The following is a 20,405-nucleotide window of genomic DNA, read 5'->3' as shown; positions in this document are numbered from 1 at the left end:
TGGCAGACTCTTTGTGGATGTGGATAAAGGTATATGAGCTTTTAGGAGGATTGGGTGGGCCATAAAAATTGGGAATTGCTTATACTACCAGACCCATTTTTATATTATGCTGCAGGATTATTGGCCGCTCTATTCGGGACCTATTAACTCCCACCCATGGCATAAGTGGACCTAATGATTTCATAGCAATGTATTGTAAGTAACTATCCGTGTGATACTATCATATACAATATAAAATATATACCTTATCTTGTCCCCCGCCTTTCCTCCAACAGATGAATGTACACCCGCACAGGGATTGATGCGGCAGTCTGTTACGAGCTTCCTCTCTGACCACGAGAGTGAGCGTATAAATATCTGTGTTGCAATACCAGTAAGTATTAAACCATTTTAAATATATGAGTTTTGTGTATGTATTTAATGGTGTACTTATACAATGTACTTCCTTTTTAAGTAGACACACTATAGGGTCCTGAAGAAGCGACTAGGTCTCAAAACATGTAGAGCTCTCCATGGTGGAAAGTGGAATCCCAGCACCTGGAGGAATCTGATTCTCCATGTGTATGGTATATATATATCTACATAGGGGATCACACCATGCTTTGGATTAGGGATGAGCTTGAGGTTCGATTCGAACGTAAGTTCGACTCGAACATCGGGTGTTTTCCCGATTGCTGAACATCGAATATTATGGGGCATTTGTGGGAAATTTGAGTGCCCCGGAACGCCCCATAATGCACTGCGAGATCGCACATATATATATATATATATATATATATATATATATATATATATATATATATATATATATATATAAACTCTGCATTTAGCATAGACTAGATATTCAGTGTAGATTCTCTATATACAGTCAGTGCAGGCAGTGTATTTGATATATATACAGCCTAGTATATATATATATATATATATATATATATATATATATATATATATATATATACTCTGCATTTAGTGTAGACTCTATATTCAGTCAATGCAGGCAGTGTTGTTTATTTAGCACAGTGTATTACACTGGTTAAGGGGTACCCTGCTCCAAAAAAAAAAATGGCTTGGGGTTCCCCCCAAAATCCATACCAGGCCCTTCAGGTCTCGTATGTATTCTAAGGCGAACCCTGCACCAATTTAACCACTTGACGACCGCCGAACAACGATGTACGTCGGCAGAGCGGCACGGGCAGGCAAAAGGACTTACAGGTACGTCCTTGCCTGCCCACGGGTGGGGGGTCCGATCGGGCGGTCGGCAAATCCTCCCCGGCGATCGGTGATGAGGGGGAGGCCATCCATTCGTGACCCCCCCTCACTATCGCTCCTGGCCAATGGGATCATTTCCCTGCCTCTGTATTGTACACAGAGGCAGAGGAAATTATGTAATCTCTCCTCGGCTTGGCATTTTCCGTTCCGGCGCCGAGGAGAGAAGACTGGAATGTGAGTTACACAAACACACACATACAGCAGAATATGCCAGGCATACATTACACCCCCGATCCCCCCCGATTACCCCCCGATCGTCGTAGTCAAACCAGCACTGCAGTAACACTTGGTGACGTGGCGAGTCCCATAAGTGCAGTTCAAGCTGGTGAGATGGCAAGCACAAGTAGTGTCCTGCTGCCACCAAGAAGAAGACAAACAGGCCCGTCGTGCCCATAATGCCCGTCCTGCTGCATTCGCCAATCCTAATTGGGAACCCACTACTTCTGCAGCGCCCGTACTTCCCCCATTCACATCCCCAACCAAATGCAGTCGGCTGCATGAGAGGCATTTTCTTTGTGTACCCCTACCCAACGAACCCCCCAAAAAAGATGTTGTGTCTGCAGCAAGTGCGGATATAGGCGTGACATCCGCTATTATTGTCCCTCCTGTCCTGACAATCCTGGTCTTTGCATTGGTGAATGTTTTGAATGCTACCATACACTAGTTGAGTATTAGCGTAGCGTACAGCATTGCACAGACTAGGTACACCTTCACAGGGTCTCCCAAGATGCCATCGCATTTTGGGAGACCCGAACCTGGAACCGGTTACAGTTATAAAAGTTAGTTACAAAAAAAAGTGTAAAAAAAAAATTATATATATATATAAAATAAAAAAAAATAGTTGTCGTTTTATTGTTCTCTCTCTCTCTATTGTTCTGCTCTTTTTTACTGTATTCTGTTCTGCAATGTTTTATTGTTATTATGTTTTATCAAGTTTGCTTTTCAGGTATGCAATTTTTTATACTTTACCGTTTACTGTGTTTTATTGTTAACCATTTTTATGTATTCAGGTACGCCATTCACGACTTTGAGTGGTTATACCAGAATGATGCCTGCAGGTTTAGGTATCATCTTGGTATCATTCTTTTCAGCCAGCGGTTGGCTTTTATGTAAAAGCAATCCTAGTGGCTAATTAGCCTCTAGACTGCTTTTACAAGCAGTGGGAGGGAATGCCCCCCCCCAACGTCTTCCGTGTTTTTCTCTGGCTCTCCTGTCTCAACAGGGAACCTGAGAATGCAGCCGGTGATTCAGCCAGCTGACCATAGAGCTGATCAGAGACCAGAGTGGCTCCAAACATCTCTATGGCCTAAGAAACCGGAAGCTACGAGCATTTCATGGATTAGATTTCGCTGGCTGTAAACAGCGCCATTGGAAAATTGGGAAAGCATTTTATCACACCGATCTTGGTGTGGTCAGATGCTTTGAGGGCAGAGGAGAGATCTAAGGTCTAATAGACCCCAATTTTTTCAAAAAAGAGTACCTGTCACTACCTATTGCTATCATAGGGGATATTTACATTCCCTGAGATAACAATAAAAATGATTTAAAAAAAAAATGAAAGGAACAGTTTAAAAATAAGATAAAAAAGAAAAAAGTAATAAAGAAAAAAAAAAAAAAGCACCCCTGTCCCCCCCTGCTCTCGCGCTAAGGCGAACGCAAGCGTTGGTTTGGCTTCAAATGTAAACAGCAATTGCACCATGCATGTGAGGTATCACCACGAAGGTCAGATCGGGGCTGGAATTTTAGCAGTAGACCTCCTCTGTAAATCTAAAGTGGTAACCTGTAAAGTCTTTTAAAGGCTTTTAAAATGTATTTATTTTGTTTCCACTGCACGTTTGTGCGCAATTTTAAAGCATTCATGTTTGGTATCCATGTACTCGGCCTAAGATCATCTTTTTTATTTCATCAAACATTTAGGCAATATAGTGTGTTTTAGTGCATTAAAATTTAAAAAAGTGTGTTTTTTCCCCAAAAAATGAGTTTGAAAAATCGCTGTGCAAATACTGTGTGAAAAAAAAATGAAACACCCACCATTTTAATCTGTAGGGCATTTGCTTTAAAAAAATATATAATGTTTGGGGCTTCAAAGTAATTTTCTTGCAAAAAAAAATAATTTTTTCCATGTAAACAAAAAGTGTCAGAAAGGGCTTTGTCTTCAAGTGGTTAGAAGAGTGGGTGATGTGTGACATAAGCTTCTAAATGTTGTGCATAAAATGCCAGGACAGTTCAAACCCCCCTCAAATGACCCCATTTTGGAAAGTAGACACCCCAAGCTATTTGCTGAGAGGCATGTCAAGTCCATGGAATATTTGATATTGTGACACAAGTTGCGGGAAAGAGACAATTTTTTTTTTTTTTTTGCACAAAGTTGTCACTAAATGATAAATTTCCTTAAACATGCCATGGGAATATGTGAAATTACACCCCAAAATACATTCTGTTGCTTTCCTGAGTACGGGGATACCACATGTGTGAGACTTTTTGGGAGCCTAGCCACGTACGGGACCCCGAAAACCAAGCACTGCCTCCAGACTTTCTAAGGGCGTAAATTTTTGATTTCACTCTTCACTGCCTATCACAGTTTCGGAGGAATGGAATGCCCAGGTGGCACAAATGACCCTATTTTGGAAAGTAGACACCCCAAGCTATTTCCTGAGAGGTATAGTGAGTATTTTGCAAACCTCAATTTTTGTCACAAAGTTTTGAAAATTGAAAAAAGAAAAAAAAAAGTTTTTCTTGTCTTTCTTCATTTTCAAAAACAAATGAGTGCTGCAAAATACTCACCATGCCTCTCAGCAAATAGCTTGGGGTGTCTACTTTCCAAAATGGGGTCATTTGGGGGGGTTTGTGCCACCTGGGCATTCCATGGCCTCCGAAACTGTGATAGGCAGTGAAGAGTGAAATCAAAAATTTACACCCTTATGCCCCGTACACACGGTCGGACTTTGTTCGGACATTCCGACAACAAAATCCTAGGATTTTTTCCGACGGATGTTGGCTCAAACTTGTCTTGCATACACACGGTCACACAAAGTTGTCGGAAAATCCGATCGTTCTAAACGCGGTGACGTAAAACACGTACGTCGGGACTATAAACGGGGCAGTGGCCAATAGCGTTCATCTCTTTATTTATTCTGAGCATGCGTGGCACTTTGTCCGTCGGATTTGTGTACACACGATCGGAATTTCCGACAACGGATTTTGTTGTCGGAAAATTTTATCTCCTGCTCTCCAACTTTGTGTGTCGGAAAATCCGATGGAAAATGTCCGATGGAGCCCACACATGGTCGGAATTTCCGACAACACGCTCCGATCTGACATTTTCCATCGGAAAATCCGACTGTGTGTACGGGGCATTAGAAATCCTGAAGGCAGAGATTGGTTTTCGGGGCCCCGTACGCAGCTAGGCTCCCAAAAAGTCCCACACATGTGGTATCCCCATACTCAGGAGAAGCAGCTGAATGTATTTTGGGGTGCAATTCCACATATGCCCATGGCCTGTGTGAGCAATATATAATTTAGTGACAACTTTGTGCAAAAAAAAATAAAAAATGTGTCACATTCCCGCTACTTGTGTCAAAATATAAAATATTCCATGGACTCAACATGCCTCTCAGCAAATAGCTTGGGGTGTCTACTTTCCAAAATGGGGTCATTTGGGGGGGGGGGGGTTTGTGCCATCTGGGCATTTTATGGCCTTCAAAACTGTGATAGGTAGTGAGGAGTGAAATCGAAAATTTACGCCCTTAGAAATCCTGAAGGCGGTGATTGGTTTTCGGGGCCCTGTACGCGGCTAGGCTCCAAAAAAGTCCCACACATGTGGTATCCCCGTACTCAGGAGAAGCAGCTGAATGTATTTTGGGGTGCAATTCCACATATGCCCATGGCCTGTGTGAGCAATATATCATTTAGTGACAACTTTTTGTAATTTTTTTTTTTTTGTCATTATTCAATCACTTGGGACAAAAAAAAATAATATTTAATGAGCTCAACATGCCTCTCAGCAATTTCCTTGAGGTGTCTACTTTCCAAAATGGGGTCATTTGGGGGGGGGGGTTGTACTGCCCTGCCATTTTAGCACCTCAAGAAATTACATAGGCAGTCATAAACTAAAAGCTGTGTAATTTCCAGAAAATGTACCCTAGCTTGTAGACGCTATAACTTTTGCGCAAACCAATAAATATACACTTATTGACATTTTTTTTACCAAAGACATGTGGCGGAATACATTTTGGCCTAAATGTATGACTAAAATTGAGTTTATTGGATTTTTTTTATAACGGTCTTTTTCCGTTTATAGCGCAAAAAATAAAAACGGCAGAGGTGATCAAATACCATCAAAAGAAAGCTCTATTTGTGGGAAGAAAAGGACGCAAATTTTGTTTGGGTACAGCATTGCATGACCGCGCAATTAGCAGTTAAAGCGATGCAGTGCCAAATTGGAAAAAGTCCTCTGGTCCTTAGGCAGCATAATGGTCCGGGGCTGAAGTGGTTAAAGAAAAATGGCTTGGGGTCCCCACAAAATCCATACCAGGCCCCCAGAGCCTGCCCCACCATATAAATAAGTATGGGGTACCCCTTACCCATTCACCAAAAAAGTGTCAAAAAATAAAAACGACAGAAGACAAATGTTTTTGACAATTCCTTTTTTTAAAAAAAAGTGTCCTGCAATGTAAATCCATCATCAGTCATGGTGCTGATGGTCCAAAGAAAAAGAAAAAACTCCGCCTCCATTGGAGTCCTGCCGACTGCAGTCTTTTTACGGTGACACCAAGGACAGGGCCACCCAGTGATGTAAATGGGCCACCCCACACCCCTTCTGATGTCATGTGAGGTTAGAGGGGGCGGGGTCGCCCATTTACATCACTGGGTGGCCCTGTCCTTGCCTATTTAACAGCTGTCAAAGCGAAAAGCTGTCAAAGCCTCCCATGGTGGCTGAGTTTTTCCATTCTTTTTTTCTCAGGACAGTCAGATGCCGTGATTGACAATGGATTTACATCACAGGACACTTTTTTTTTTTAAATAAAGAAATTGTCAAAAACTGTTGTTTTTGTCAAAAATCTGCTGTCGTTTTTACTTTTTTGACACTATTTTGGTGAATGGGTAAGGGGTACAATGTACTCCATATTTATTCACATAGGGAGGATCTGGGGGCCCCCTTGTTAAAGGGGGCTTCCAGATTCTGATAAGCCCCCCGCCCACAAACCCCTCACAACCACCGGGCAACGGTTGTGGGAATGAGGCCCTTGTCCCCATCAACACGGGGACAAGGTGCTTTGGGGGGACCCCAAAGTACCCTCCCCATGTTGAGGGCATATGGCCTGGTACGGTTCAGGAGGGGGAGCGCTCTCTCGCCCCCCTTTTCCTGTGGCCTGCCAAGTTGCATGCTCGTATAAGGGTCTGGTATGGATTTTGGGGGGGACCCCCACGCCATTTTTAAAAAACTTTTGGCGTGGGGTTCCCCTTGATATCCATACCAGACCCAAAGGGCATGGTAATGGACTGGGGGGGAACCCATGCCGTTTTTTTCAATTATTTTTCATGTATATTGCCTGGATCTGGCAATACATTACAGCCGCGAGCAATTTTAAATGTCATTTTTTCCTTTAGAAATGTAATTTTGCTGCGGTACTGTTATAAACATGGTAAAAATGCGCTACTTTACAGGCAGACTAAGGGGACCCCCCCATACACAATATTTAAAGGAACATTTCATTTTTGTGGCAATAACTTGCATATAAGCTTTTAAAATGAGCACTTTTTATTTTTCAAGTTTGTATCCTATAGAGTTTAATGATGTTTGCACTTTCGCACACATTTTTTGTCTGTTTGCATGTTCTGGTGCAAACCGAACCGGAGGGGGGTGTTCGGCTCATCCCTACTTGGGATATGTAGCACTTAGTAGTGTTTTATAGTTTTTACAGTCAATTGGAAGTTTTGTATAAGGTTTTATGATGTTGTTAACAATAAGTTTTTATTTGATGTGAATGTGCCTCCAAAGTCCCTATCTCTGATTTTCAAAATATTGTGCTTCACTTCTGGGACGTGGCACTGACTACCTTTTAGTGTACCCATGGCACCACCCAATGGGCACTATATATACATATATATCACTGCTTCTATTTACACTATTGTACAGGCACAGAAGGAGGTTAATGATCTGTATTACTTAATTACAGTAGAAAAAAGTGAGGCCAATGGCCTGGATATGTTGTTTGACAGAGGTGCCAAGTTTTGAAAAAAACTGAGCGAAGGCCATTAAAAAAAATCCTTGGAGGATAAATCAATTACCATCTTTTTAATTGTGTCTGTCTGGAGTTCAGATTTAAAGCTTCCTTTAAAGCGGAGGTTCGCTGAAAAAAAAATATTAAAAGCCAGCAGCTACAATTACTGCAGATGCTGACTTTTAATACATAGACACTTACCTGTCCAGGGAGCCCGCGATGTCGGCAGCCGAAGCTGATCCATCCTCGGTACGGGAATAAGGAAGTGAAGCCATGCGGCTTCACTTCCTGGTTCCCTACTGCGCATGCGCGAGTCACGCTGCGCGTCCTCTCAGGTCCCTGCTGTGTTCTGGGACCTGTGTGTCTCCCAGAATACAGCGGGGGAGGACGGGGTAGGCGCCGGAAGTGGCATAGGTCACCGCAAGCGCCGCGGTGATCTATGCCAGGAAGTGGGAGCAAATACCTGTATTAGACAGGTATCTGCTCCCTCCTCCCCCCTGAAAGGTGCCAAATGTGACACCGGAGGGGGGAGGAAGCCAAAAAGTGAAAGTTCCATTTTTGGGTGGAACTCCACTTTAATAATGAGTTCAATTACATTGTTATAGTTTAGGCTGCATAAATACTTAAAATACTTTAAAAATAAAAACCTCAAGTCAATTTTTAGGGAGAAAATATTGACTATAACACTTTGTTCTTTTTCTGCGTTCTGGAAAGATACAGTTTAGTAATTAAAATGAGTTAATGTGCTAAATGTCCAAATAACATATAATAAAGTAACTTGCATTCTGTGCTAATTGGTCATTTCCATTTAAGAATGATTCGTAATTAGTGTGCAACTATACTGTACAGAACTCACATCCAGAATCCTCTGAGAATACTTTATTTATTCGAGGCAAATCTATAATGGAAGTCAATGGTAGAACATTACTAAAGAAAACCTTTCAGAACTACAGAACATTTAGTAAATACTTCAGCTCCATATAAAAGGGGAAATAGTCTTGGTGTTATTGCAACTTCTTTCTAAACTCTCTAAAGTCAATATTTTTAAAAATGTTAATAGAAAAAAATATTCTGGAAATGAAACGGATTTGTTTATATTGTGGCACTCTGCCATATATGATTTAAACAAGGAACATAAACAGGTTTAACCCTATGCCAGTTATTTCTAAATTCAATTACATGGATTCCATTTTACCTCTGGTAATGAAGGTCAGGGATGGTGTTTTTCATTGCTGTCTTTACCACAATTGAATTGGTCCATTTAAATGGTTTTATATCTGGTTGAACTCTAAGTGACCTGTCTGTTAAAGGGGAATTCTACTCAATACTATGTTATTTTCAAAGAAAAGTGCAGGAACTACATCTTTTCAGTATTTAACCACTTCAATACAGGGCACTTATATACTCTCCTGCCCAGACCAATTTTCAGCTTTCAGCGCTGTCGCACTTTAAATGACAATTGCGCGGTCATGCTACACTGTACCCAAACTAAATTTTTATCATTTTGTTCCCACAAATAGAGCTTTCTTTTGGTGGTACTTGATCACCTCTGGGATTTTTATTTTCTGCTAAACAAATTAAAAAAAGACCGAAAATTTTGAAAAAAAAATGTTTTTTTTTTGTTTCTGTTACAAAACTTTGCAAATAAGTAAGTTTTCTCCTTCACTGATGGGCACTGTTTGGGCTGCACTGATGGGCACTGATAAGGTGGCACTGATGGGCACCGGTGAGGTGGCACTGATGAGGTGGCACTGATGGGCACTGATGATGGGCGCTAATATGCGCACTGTTAGGCGGCACTGATGGGCACTGATAGGTGACACTGATATGCAGCACTGATGGGTACACATAGGTGGCATTGATGGGCACTGAAAGGTGGCATGGATGGGCACTGATAGGCGGTATGGATGGGCACTGATAGGCGGCACGGATGGGCATGGGTGGGCACTGATAGATGGCACTGATGTACAGTAATTGATGGTACGGATGGATGCCAATAAATGCCAAACAATAATGCCTGCCAATCAGTGATGCCCATTGTGGGCACTAATTGGCATCCATTGTGGGCACTGATTGGCATCCCTGGTGGTCTAGGGTGGCATACCTGGTGGTGACATCCCTAGTGGTTCTAGTGGCGTCCCTGGTGGTCCTAGTGGCATCTCTGTTGGTCCAGTGTGGGCATCCTCGGGGGGGAGGCTGCGCTGATAATCAATTACCACAGACCCCCCCTGTGAGAGGAGCAGCCGATCGGCTCTCCTCTACTTGCGTCTGACAGATACGAGTGAGGAAAAGCAGATCAATGGCTCTTCCTGTTTACACTGTGATCAGCCATGATTGGACTTGGCAAATCACATGGTAAAGAGTCTCCATCAGAGACTCTTTACAGAGATCGGTGGTGCGGTGTGTCAGACTGACACATCACACCACTGATTGCCGCAATGCACACCCCCACGGGCTTGCGGGGGCTCTTATACTGCTGGACGTCATATGACGTCCGGTCTGGATATTGAAACCACTTTGCCGCCATCATTTTGCTATATGGTGGGCGGCAAGTGGTTAATTATCAAATGTAAGCACTTGTAGTATATAGGTCCCCATGGACATTAGATAAATGTATCCCAACTGAATAACAGTGGAGTATCTGTGATGCACCAGCAGACACAGCCAGTTGAATAAAATTGAATAACAATTGATCAGATGCCTGACAGTGTTCAGATCATAATAATAAACCTTAGTATACAGTGCTAAATATCTCATCCCCCTTTAATTAGTGTTATGGTGCTGCTGTGTTCAACTACAATACCTATGCCACTTGTCTGTGTTGCTCACAGGTTGTATACATCACTAACCTTTGCATATACAGTATATATGGTACAATGTAAACATATCAACCAAAACAAATCACTCTCTTCTTACATATAAAGTGCTATGGTGCATATATATCAATCCTCAGGCACTGCCAACCACCTGGCTGCAGCTGCCCCTTCCACTAGCCCTCCATTCTAACTTCTCCCCACAGTCCTCTAGACTGACACTCAACAGCCCACCTGGCTGACTCTCAGGAGATCTTCCAGACATGCTGACCTGTTCTTGCTACCCTCTCTCATCGCTCCCATGCCTCCAGGAAGGACTTCCTCTGTGTGTTTTGGCAGGATCATTCCAGCACCAGAAACCCAGCCCAAGGTCACTCCCCTAGACTAGGGGGCACCTTCAAGGGCCACCGACAGCCTCCTCAGCACTCCATCTCCATCTTCCACCTGACTCACCCTGCTGGCATGACTCATGCCTATTTATGAGGTGGCCTGCCACCTGCCAGCCCCTTGCTGGTGATTGGCTGAGGTCCTCATAAATATTTCAAGAAGCTCTTCCTAGCCCCCACCCACTATGTCTAGAACATTCTCCAATGTCCCAGAAAACAAGGGGAGGCACCAGAGAGGCTGCTAGGATGAGTCATCCAGCCCTGAGTCATTGAAACCTGACCCAGATTCACAGCTCAGGCTTAGCCCTGAGCTAACCTTAAATTTATCTACACTAACAGCTACCAGCTAGCACACTAGAGTGTGCTGCATGTGTGTAAACCCAGGTGCAGGGCGAAATGCACAATGAAATGTAAGCGCATTAACTAATGTCCCTGATGACGTTACATATAACGAAACGATCGTAGGGACAATGCACACATGCTGCTGCACAGATGCTTTTTGAATTAATGACTGTTTGAAGGATAGCACTGGCTATAGTGGAGAGATTTACAGCCAGCAGCATCTTTGTTTTATATGTAAGTGCACTGACTTTAAAATAAAATGGTTGAGACCATACTACACCATGAGGAGTCTCCCTGTTTTTTACTCATTTTAATTCTGAGGATTCATCCATCCATCCCATCCGAGACGGTGAGCTGGATCATCTTGTCACCAAAAGAGGAACACAATGAGGATGGCGGGGGAACATTTCCGGATTTCCATTTAAGGATCAAAGATCCCAATAAGCGTTGAATGATCTTTCTGAGTAAGGAAGACTGCTGGTGATTTGGTAAACCCCCATCTGATTCATGGTGAAGGTGTCACAACGGTGAATGTCACCGAGCACTGCACCATCAGAAAACAATCTATCCAGTGTGGGTCACTGGCATGCATGAGCGCTTTAGTGATCAATTTATGAACTTTGCACTTTATGAATATATTATATTTTGCACTTTTGCATAATATCATATATGGTGTTTTACACCATAATTATATTTAGAGCTGCACTTTTAGGACATACATATTTGATTAACCTGGTATTTAGGTTTTAGTGCACAGTTGCTGTATTTACTTTTGACAACACACTAGCGCAGATTTTTTTCTACAAAGAGAAGAGATGATCAAATTCATGAGGACCCAGAGATAGTTGTGTGCTGTGAAGGACAGATTGCTGGGAGCCTGCTGGGGCTTTGCGGGTTTAGCCCCAAGGAATTGGGGACATAGTACAGGGACATAGACTGTGAACTCATAGGAAGAAGAAAGAATGGTGCTTAGGCTAAGGATCTGAATGGCTATGAATAGGGATGAGCTTCAAGTTAAAATTAGCACTTTTGATTATTCATGTTCGAGTCCTATAGACTTTAACGGTGTTCGCGTGTTCGAACAAATTTTTTGCCTGTTCGCATGTTCTGGTGTGAACCGAACAGGGGGGAGTTCGGCTCATCCCTAGATATGAGTCACAGTTTCTGGCTTGAGAGGGGAGCTTTAGAGTAAGTTGTGACCTCCTGTCTGGCTTTCAGGGAAAAGACAGCTGACCCAAGGACACCTACAATGCTTCAGAGAATAGAGCCCTTTTGACTACCTCTACTTGTGTTAAGCTTGCTTGCTAAACTTGTCTGCCACCAAGAGTACCTGCTCAGGACACTTTGGGTGGATTGCAGATACTCTCACTTTGAGTGAGCACTCCAATGAGAATTTACAGGCACCATTGGTGACAGACTTTATATTTGTTCACCCACTGGCCAGTGGTGTATGTAGGGAGTAAGCACCTTGCTATTGCTTTCCTTCCTGGTGTGGTCTGGCTAGGCCCTCCACAGGCAATTTACTATCCTTTAATATGATAATCATATCGTGATCAGTACTGTGTTACTTTTGTTTTTATTTCCATGCTCCTCCCAGCCCTAACAAACCTCTTTGCATTGTTGCTGGTGTGTTGGTGACTATTGAGTTCAGTTCAGTGCCACCACTGGCAGAGGCAGGAAGACCCAGCATATCAGCAGCTCCATAAAAGGGCAGTGCTACACTTCCAAAAGAGGGATTATACCTTTTATCTGATGGTGCTAAGTCATACTCTTCAAAAAAGCACATATACAGAAGTGTGTGTAGGTGTGTATATACTGAGTAATAAAAGCACTCAAGAAAGATGATTAAATAACAGATAATTTATTGGCGATATTTACAACAGAGTAAACATATGCTGTTGTTTTTTAATGTCACAGTTAAAGAATAGCATGGTCCAGCTATGTATTATTTTGAACCAACCATGTGACCAGTTATATTGCAAATTAGTTCATTGTCACAAGACACACAAGATACCTACATTTTAAGTTATGTTATGAATTATAGCTCATTAGTAATTTATTAAGGTAGCTCTGTTGCCTCTTCCAATCCCTTCTCCCCTCTCCAGCTCTTCTGCCTCCTCCACTGATGTCTTCTAGCCCTCTCTGGTTCTTCTCCCCTCTCTGGGTCTTCTCCGTCTCCGCTGATGTCTTCTAGCCCTCTCCGGTTCTTCTCCCCTCTCCGGGTCTTCTCCGCTCTCTCTCCGGTTCATCTCCCTCTGTCTGCTGTCTTCTCCCTTTGTTCTTCTTCTGATGTTGACTAAACACTCTCTCCCGCTCTAATGCTAGGTGCGCAGTGTGCCACTACTTATATTGGCATGGGGAGGGGTCACCGTGTGATGTTTTGTTTTAGGCTTCAGACTCTCCCAGTACAATGCCCTCACCTCATCTCATATCACATAAAAAAAATGCTGCAAAAGGTGTAATCATATATAAAACTATTTATTAAAGCACAAAAAAATAAAACTTTCACACTCACGTTACAAGTACATAAACCCAAACTAGTTACCTGCATACTATGTAACAGATCCATATGGCTGCAGTGTTCACAGTCCTGAGCCTCGTAACTCACCCAACAACACTAACTGTACCAATGAGTGTCTCTCTGCAAATGCCTTCTATGGATCTGTTCCAAAAATGTGCTTAGCCTACTGCCTCTGATGTGTTTTGTTACAGGGAATTTTTCCACTTAAATTGAACTTTGATTTCCATTCACAGCAGCAATAATATTTATTGGTAAGGGGCTGCAATAATCTGCCCTCAGACATAATTTATGTGTATCCTTCTGGTCCCTTAGTGAGATGTTGAAATTCATTTATTTGAATTAGACTCAATTTTATGTGGATTCAGTGCTCCATCATTGACCTGGATTTAGGAAGTAGGGCTAATTCCAATGTCTCATTATTGGATACTTTCTAATTCTAATTCCAATGTCTCATTATCTAGTCACATTTGCCACAAATCTCCAGTAGTGATTTGTAGCTGATTATCTTACTGTTAGTCATACAGTGGCACAGTTTGCATCATTCCGCTTACAGGATTGGATTTACCTTTAGCTATAGTTAGATATACCCCCTTCTATTGAAAGATTTTTCTGCTATACAGTATCTAGTTAAAATGGGATATTTTCCTGAATGCATATTTTGTGGATTCAAACAAATATGCCAGTATTGCTGTAAATGTTTAATCTGACATGCCCCAGGACGACGTCAGATTAGTGATGAAACGTGTCGGGAAGAGTGACGTGCTGACGTCACCGTGCGATACATTCCATTGTGTCTTTGTACTGCAGCTGGCCGCATATTTTTAAAGTTTTTCTGTATCTATACACCTTGTAGGCATTGCTGTTTTTAACATTAAATAAAAACCTAGCAAGTTTTACCTATGGCCACTCTGAATTTTTTCCTCTGAGTTACTTTTGTGTCATCACTTATCGAGCTGTGTATGGGCCCAAAGTGGAGGATTCGTCCAACTACATTCTGGATCAGACGGCCCCTGTTAATGTGGTGACTGGATCGGTGTCGGGAAATCATTCAGGAAAAGGCCCTGGAGGGTTATAGCCACAGGCATTTCTAGCTTGTGCAGCTGGTAAGCACACATTTTCTACGGTGGTGGATTCATGGTGTCTGTCAAGCAGAAGTCACATGAGTTTCATTGGACTGTTTACATGCTGATTCACTTTCTGCAAATGATTTACCTTTACTTAGGAATCTGTTTGGAACTTTTTATTGGTACAGAATCACCTACAGAGTTAATAACCTCAGAGTTGGGACTTTGAATTATTCATTTATCACTCAATGTATGTTTAATAGGTTTAGGTTCACTTGTACATTAATTAGAGCGCAACCATTTTTTGTTTTATTTGTAAATGTTTTTAGTTTGATGGTTTCCCCACTGGTGTGGGATATAGGCACACAGGTAGATATACAGATTTTTGATTAAAAATAATAATAAATAAACTATATTTGGATATGCTCGGTGGTAGGAGTGTACTCATTTTCTGTCTCTCTGTCCTGGCTGTCTGTATTCAGATTCTTTGGGAGTCTTTTTGTATGCAAAAATCCTGCTTTGCGTATCAAGGTTTGCAGCTCATTTCAGTGCCCAGGCATTCACAATATATCTGGCTATTGTCTCTCAGATTATAAACTCTGATGTTTATTTCAAGCTAAATCTGCCTCATCTCTCCCTCTTATATTGAGTCCTAACCAAATGGCTTACATACTGTCCAGCCCCTGAACAAAATTTCTGGCTATTGCCTCTCAGATAATTCATTAGACCTTCCCGACCACGCTATAGCCGAATAATGGCTACTGCGCGGCGTGATAACTCTGGGATGGCGTACATAACTCTGGGGCGCACACCTGGAAATATCCATGACCACTCCATGACCTATCAGCTGATAGCAGCCATTTACCACATGATCGCTCCGTCAAATGACAGAGCAATCACTTGTAAACAAACTGGCGTCACGTCCGGTTCCTCTCTCCCCTCTCTGTACCTTTTGGTATGTGTAAGAGGAGAGGGGAGAGATCGGTGGCAGCAGCACTGTGGGCTGGATGTGTAGTGCCCACAGCGCTGATATGTGCCCATTCCTGCACTTATCCATTCATCCATTCTCAGCCATCCATACTCAGCATACCCATCCATACTCAGCATACTCATCCATCCATTCATACTCAGCATACTCATCTATCCATCCATGCTCAGCATACTCATCCATCCATCCATAGCATACTCATCCATCCATCAATGCTCAGCCATCCATACTCAGCATACTTATCCATACATCCATACTCAGCATACTCATCCATCTATCCATGCTCAGCCATCCATACTCAGCATACTCATCCATCCATCCATGCTCAGCCATCCATACTTAGCATACTCATCCATGCTCAGCCATCCATACTCAGCATGCTCATCCATCCATCCATGCTCAGCCATCCATACTCGGCATACTCATCCATACTCAGCATACTCATCCATCCATCCATGCTCAGCCATCCATACTCAGCATACTCATCCATCCATCCATGCTCAGCCATCCATACTCAGCATACTCATCCATGCTCAGCCATCCATACTCAGCATGCTCATCCATCCATCCCTGCTCAGCCATCCATACTCGGCATACTCATCCATACTCAGCATACTCATTCATCCATCCATGCTCAGCCATCCATACTCAGTATACTCATCCACCCATCCATGCTCAGCCATTCATACTCAGCATACTCATCCATCCATCCATGCTCAGCATACTCATCCATCCATGCTCAGCCATCCATACTCAGCATACCCATCCATACTCAGCATACTCATCTATCCAACCATGCTCAGCATACTCATCCATCCATCCATGCTCAGTCATCCATACTCAGCATACTCATTCAGTGATCCATACTCAGCATACTCATCCATTCATCCATGCTCAGTTATCCATCCTCAACAATTCTCAGCTATCCTACCCACCCCCATCCATACTCAGCCATACCCATCCATACTCAGCTGTACCCAGCCATACCCAGCCGTACTCAGCCGTACTCAGCCATACCCAGCCATACCCAGCCATACTCAGCCATACCCAGCCATACTCAGCCATACCCAGCCATCCCATCCATACCCGGCCATACTCAGCTGTACCCGGCAATACTCAGCCATACTCATTCATGCTCAGTCATCCCATCCATCCCCATCCACGACTCATCCATCCCCATTCATGCTCATCCATGCCACATCAGTTATCATCCATGCCACATCCCCATGCCACTACACTGCCTTACAAAAGTGTAATAGGTAGTCAAATTAGATTTGAAACTTATGCCCCTAGAACATCTGACGGTGCTCTCTGCATGTTGGGCCTCTCTATATGGCCACTCTGTAAAAAAGTCTCACACATGTGATATTGCAGTACTCAGGAGGAGTAGGAGAATCTATTTTGGGGTGTAATTTTTGGTATGTACATGCTATGTGTTAGAAATATTGTGTAAATGGACAACATTGTGAAAAAAAAATGCGTTTTCATTTTCTTTACACATTTTCCAAAAACTTGTAGAAAAAAATGACATGTTCAAAAGAGTCATTATGCCTCATAGATTATACATTGGGTTGTTTGAATGCCTGATGGTGCTCCCTGCATGTTGGGCCTCTGTATGTGGCCACGCTGTGTAAAAGTCTCACATGTGGTATCGCCATACTCAGAAGTAGTAGAATGTGTTTTGGGGTGTAATTTGTGCTATGCATATGCTGTGTGTGAGAAATAACCTGCTAATATAACAATTTTGTGAAAAAAAAAATTTTTCAAAGAATTGTGGGAAAAAATTACAACTTCAAAAAACTCACCATGCCTCTAACTAAATAGCTTGGAATGTCTACTTTCCAAAAAGGGGTCATTTGGGGGGTATTTGTACTTTCCTGGCTTGTTAGGGTCTCAAGAAATGAGATAGGCCATCAGTTGTGATCAATTTTCAGAGATTGGCACCATAGCTTGTGGACTCAATAACTTTTGCAAAGACCAAATAATATACAGATATATGAAGAAAAGTTACTAATTTGCAAAATTTTATAACAGAAACAAAGAAAAATGCATTCTTTTACAGAAATGTCTGTATTTTTTCTTTTATAGCGCAAGAAAAAAAAAAAAAACCCAGCGGTGATCAAATACCACCAAAATAATGCTCTATTTGTGTGAAAAAAGGGACAAAAATCATTCCTATAGATACAGTGTTGCATGACTGAGTAATTGTCATTCAAAATGTGAGAGCACCGAACGCTGAAAATTGGCCTGGTTAGGAAAGGGGTTTAAGTGCCCAATGGGTAAGTGGTTAATTGCAAGGTAAAAATAAAACAGCACTTCAGAAAAACACAGATGGGTGGTCACTGCACCCACAAATGACAGTAATCTGAGCCATCATTAGACAGCTCAGCTGCTAGACAAAATATAAACAATCAATCCCAGTGGTTCCATATCTTGTGACGTGATGACTAACCACAATGATCACAAATGTAAACACTCCCCATGTTTACATCTGAGAGACCTCCCCTTTTTCTCTCAACAGAACAATGGGAGGTAGGAGGATTTGTAAAATAAGATTTATAAATGAAGGAATCGGCAGCAGCAAGAGCAGAATCAATGATAAAGGGCATTAATAGATTGTGGGATTGTTTTTTTTAAACGTATTCACCCCTTGCTCCTCAACTGTACATCTCATTTACATGGTGTCTCCATGTGACCTGTAAATAAACATCTTCATCTCCTGTATCATGCACATTAATCCCCTCATCAGCATTCTCCCACTGTGGAGGGCATGACCTATACAATATTGATTCCATCCTCAAAAGTCTCATTAAAAAGATCCTCTCCGTGCTGTATGATTTTTTTTTTTGCTTTTTTTGACACTAGTTAACATATTAGCTCCATAAATGTCCAACAATTAACAGTAAGCTTTGCCCCAGTGTTTGAGTTCACCAAACTTTGAACCAGATTCTCTGAACTGTCTGTGACTACATTCTTGGCAGATTCATCTTTCACTACTTACCATGCCTTTTCTGTACTATCTACAGTGCCTTGCAGAAGTATTGACCCCCTTGGCATTTTTCGTGTTTTGTTGCCTCACAACCTGGAATTATTATGGATTGTTTGAGGATTTGCATAATTTAATTTACAGAACATTCCTACAACTTTGAAGATGCTTTTTTTTATTGTGAAGTAAACAACAGGACAAAATAACATAAAAAGTCAATGTGCATAACTATTCACCACCATAAAGTCAATACTTTGTAGAGCCACCTTTTGTGGCTATCACAGCTCCAAGTCGCTTTGGATAAGTCTCTCTGAACTTGTCACATCTTACCACTGGGATTTTTGCCCATTCCTTCTTGCAAAACTGCTCCAGCTCCTTCAAGTTGCATGGTTTGCACATGTGAACAGCAATCTTTAAGTCTGACTACAGATTTTCTATTGGATTGAGGTCTGGGCTTTGATTGGCCATTCCAATACATTTACATGTTTCCCCTTCAACCTCTCAAGTGTTGCTTTAGCAGTGTGTTTGGGGTCATTGTCTTGCTGGAAGGTGAACCTCCATCCTAGCCTCAAATCACACACAAAGTGGTACAGATTTTGCTCAAGAATATCCCTGTATTAAGCACCATCCATCTTTCCCTCAACTCTGACCAGTTTCCCAGTCCGACTGCTGAAAAACATCAACACAGCATGATGCTGCCACCACCATGTTTCACTGTGGGGATGGTGTTCTTTGGGTGATGTGATCTGTTGGGTTTGCGTCAGACATAGTATTTTCTTTGATGGCCAAAAAGTTCAGTTTTAGTCTCATCAGACCAGAGCACCTTCCTCCATACATTTTGGGAGTCTCCCACATGCCATTTTGAAAACTCAAAATGTGCCATTTTGTTTTCTGCTGAAAGTAATGGCTTTTTTCTGACCACACTGCCATAAAGCACTCTATGGAGTGTAGGGCTTATTGTCATCCTATGTACAGATACTGTAGTCTCTGCTGTGGAACTCTGCAACTCCTCCAGGGTTACCTTAGATCTCTGTGCTGCCTCTCTGATTAATGCCCTCCTTGCCCAGTCCATGAGTTTTGGTGTGCGGCTGTCTCTTGGCAGGTTTGCTGTTGTACCATGTTCTTTCCATTTGGTTATGATAGATTTGATGGTGCTCCTAGGGATCATCAAAGATTTGGATATTTTTTTATAACCTAACCATGACTTGTACTTCTCAACAACATTGTCCCTTACTTGTTTGGAGAGTTCCTTGGTCTTCATGGCAGTGTTTGGTTAGTGGTGCCTCTTGCTTAGGTGTTGCAGCCTCTGGGGCCTTTCAAAAAGGTGTGTATATGTAATGACAGATCATGTGACACTTAGATTGCACACAGGTGGACATAATTTCACAAATTTTGTGACTTCTGAAGATACCAACAAAGTCTGGGGAATGCCGAGGAAAAAACCAAAGCCTACTTACCACCAGCTTGCAGACAACCAAATTGACCTGTCTAACAGTACGCGTTAAAAACAGGGGTTTAGTCCGCACGCATTTGCAAACGCATGCGTGAACCACAGAGCCACGTCACGGCACCCCTGTATCTGTGGTCCTAACACTAAACTATGAGTGTCCCCACAGTGGAGGCACATGCATTTTAACGGATAAATGAGAGCAGGTGGACTGAAGGGGAGCCCAACCCATCCTTAAAGGCACAGGAGCACACCAAACACCCAGCAATAGCACAATGGCTGCAAAGGTGCTGGTGCATTGTTGGACCAATACAAACACACATGTGATAACAAAAGCTTGCCACCACCCTCATTTATAGCTGGCT

This window comes from Aquarana catesbeiana, linkage group LG01, assembly GCF_042186555.1.
Source record: "Aquarana catesbeiana isolate 2022-GZ linkage group LG01, ASM4218655v1, whole genome shotgun sequence".
Lineage (NCBI taxonomy): Eukaryota > Metazoa > Chordata > Amphibia > Anura > Ranidae > Aquarana > Aquarana catesbeiana.
This window is presented reverse-complemented; position numbering follows the sequence as displayed.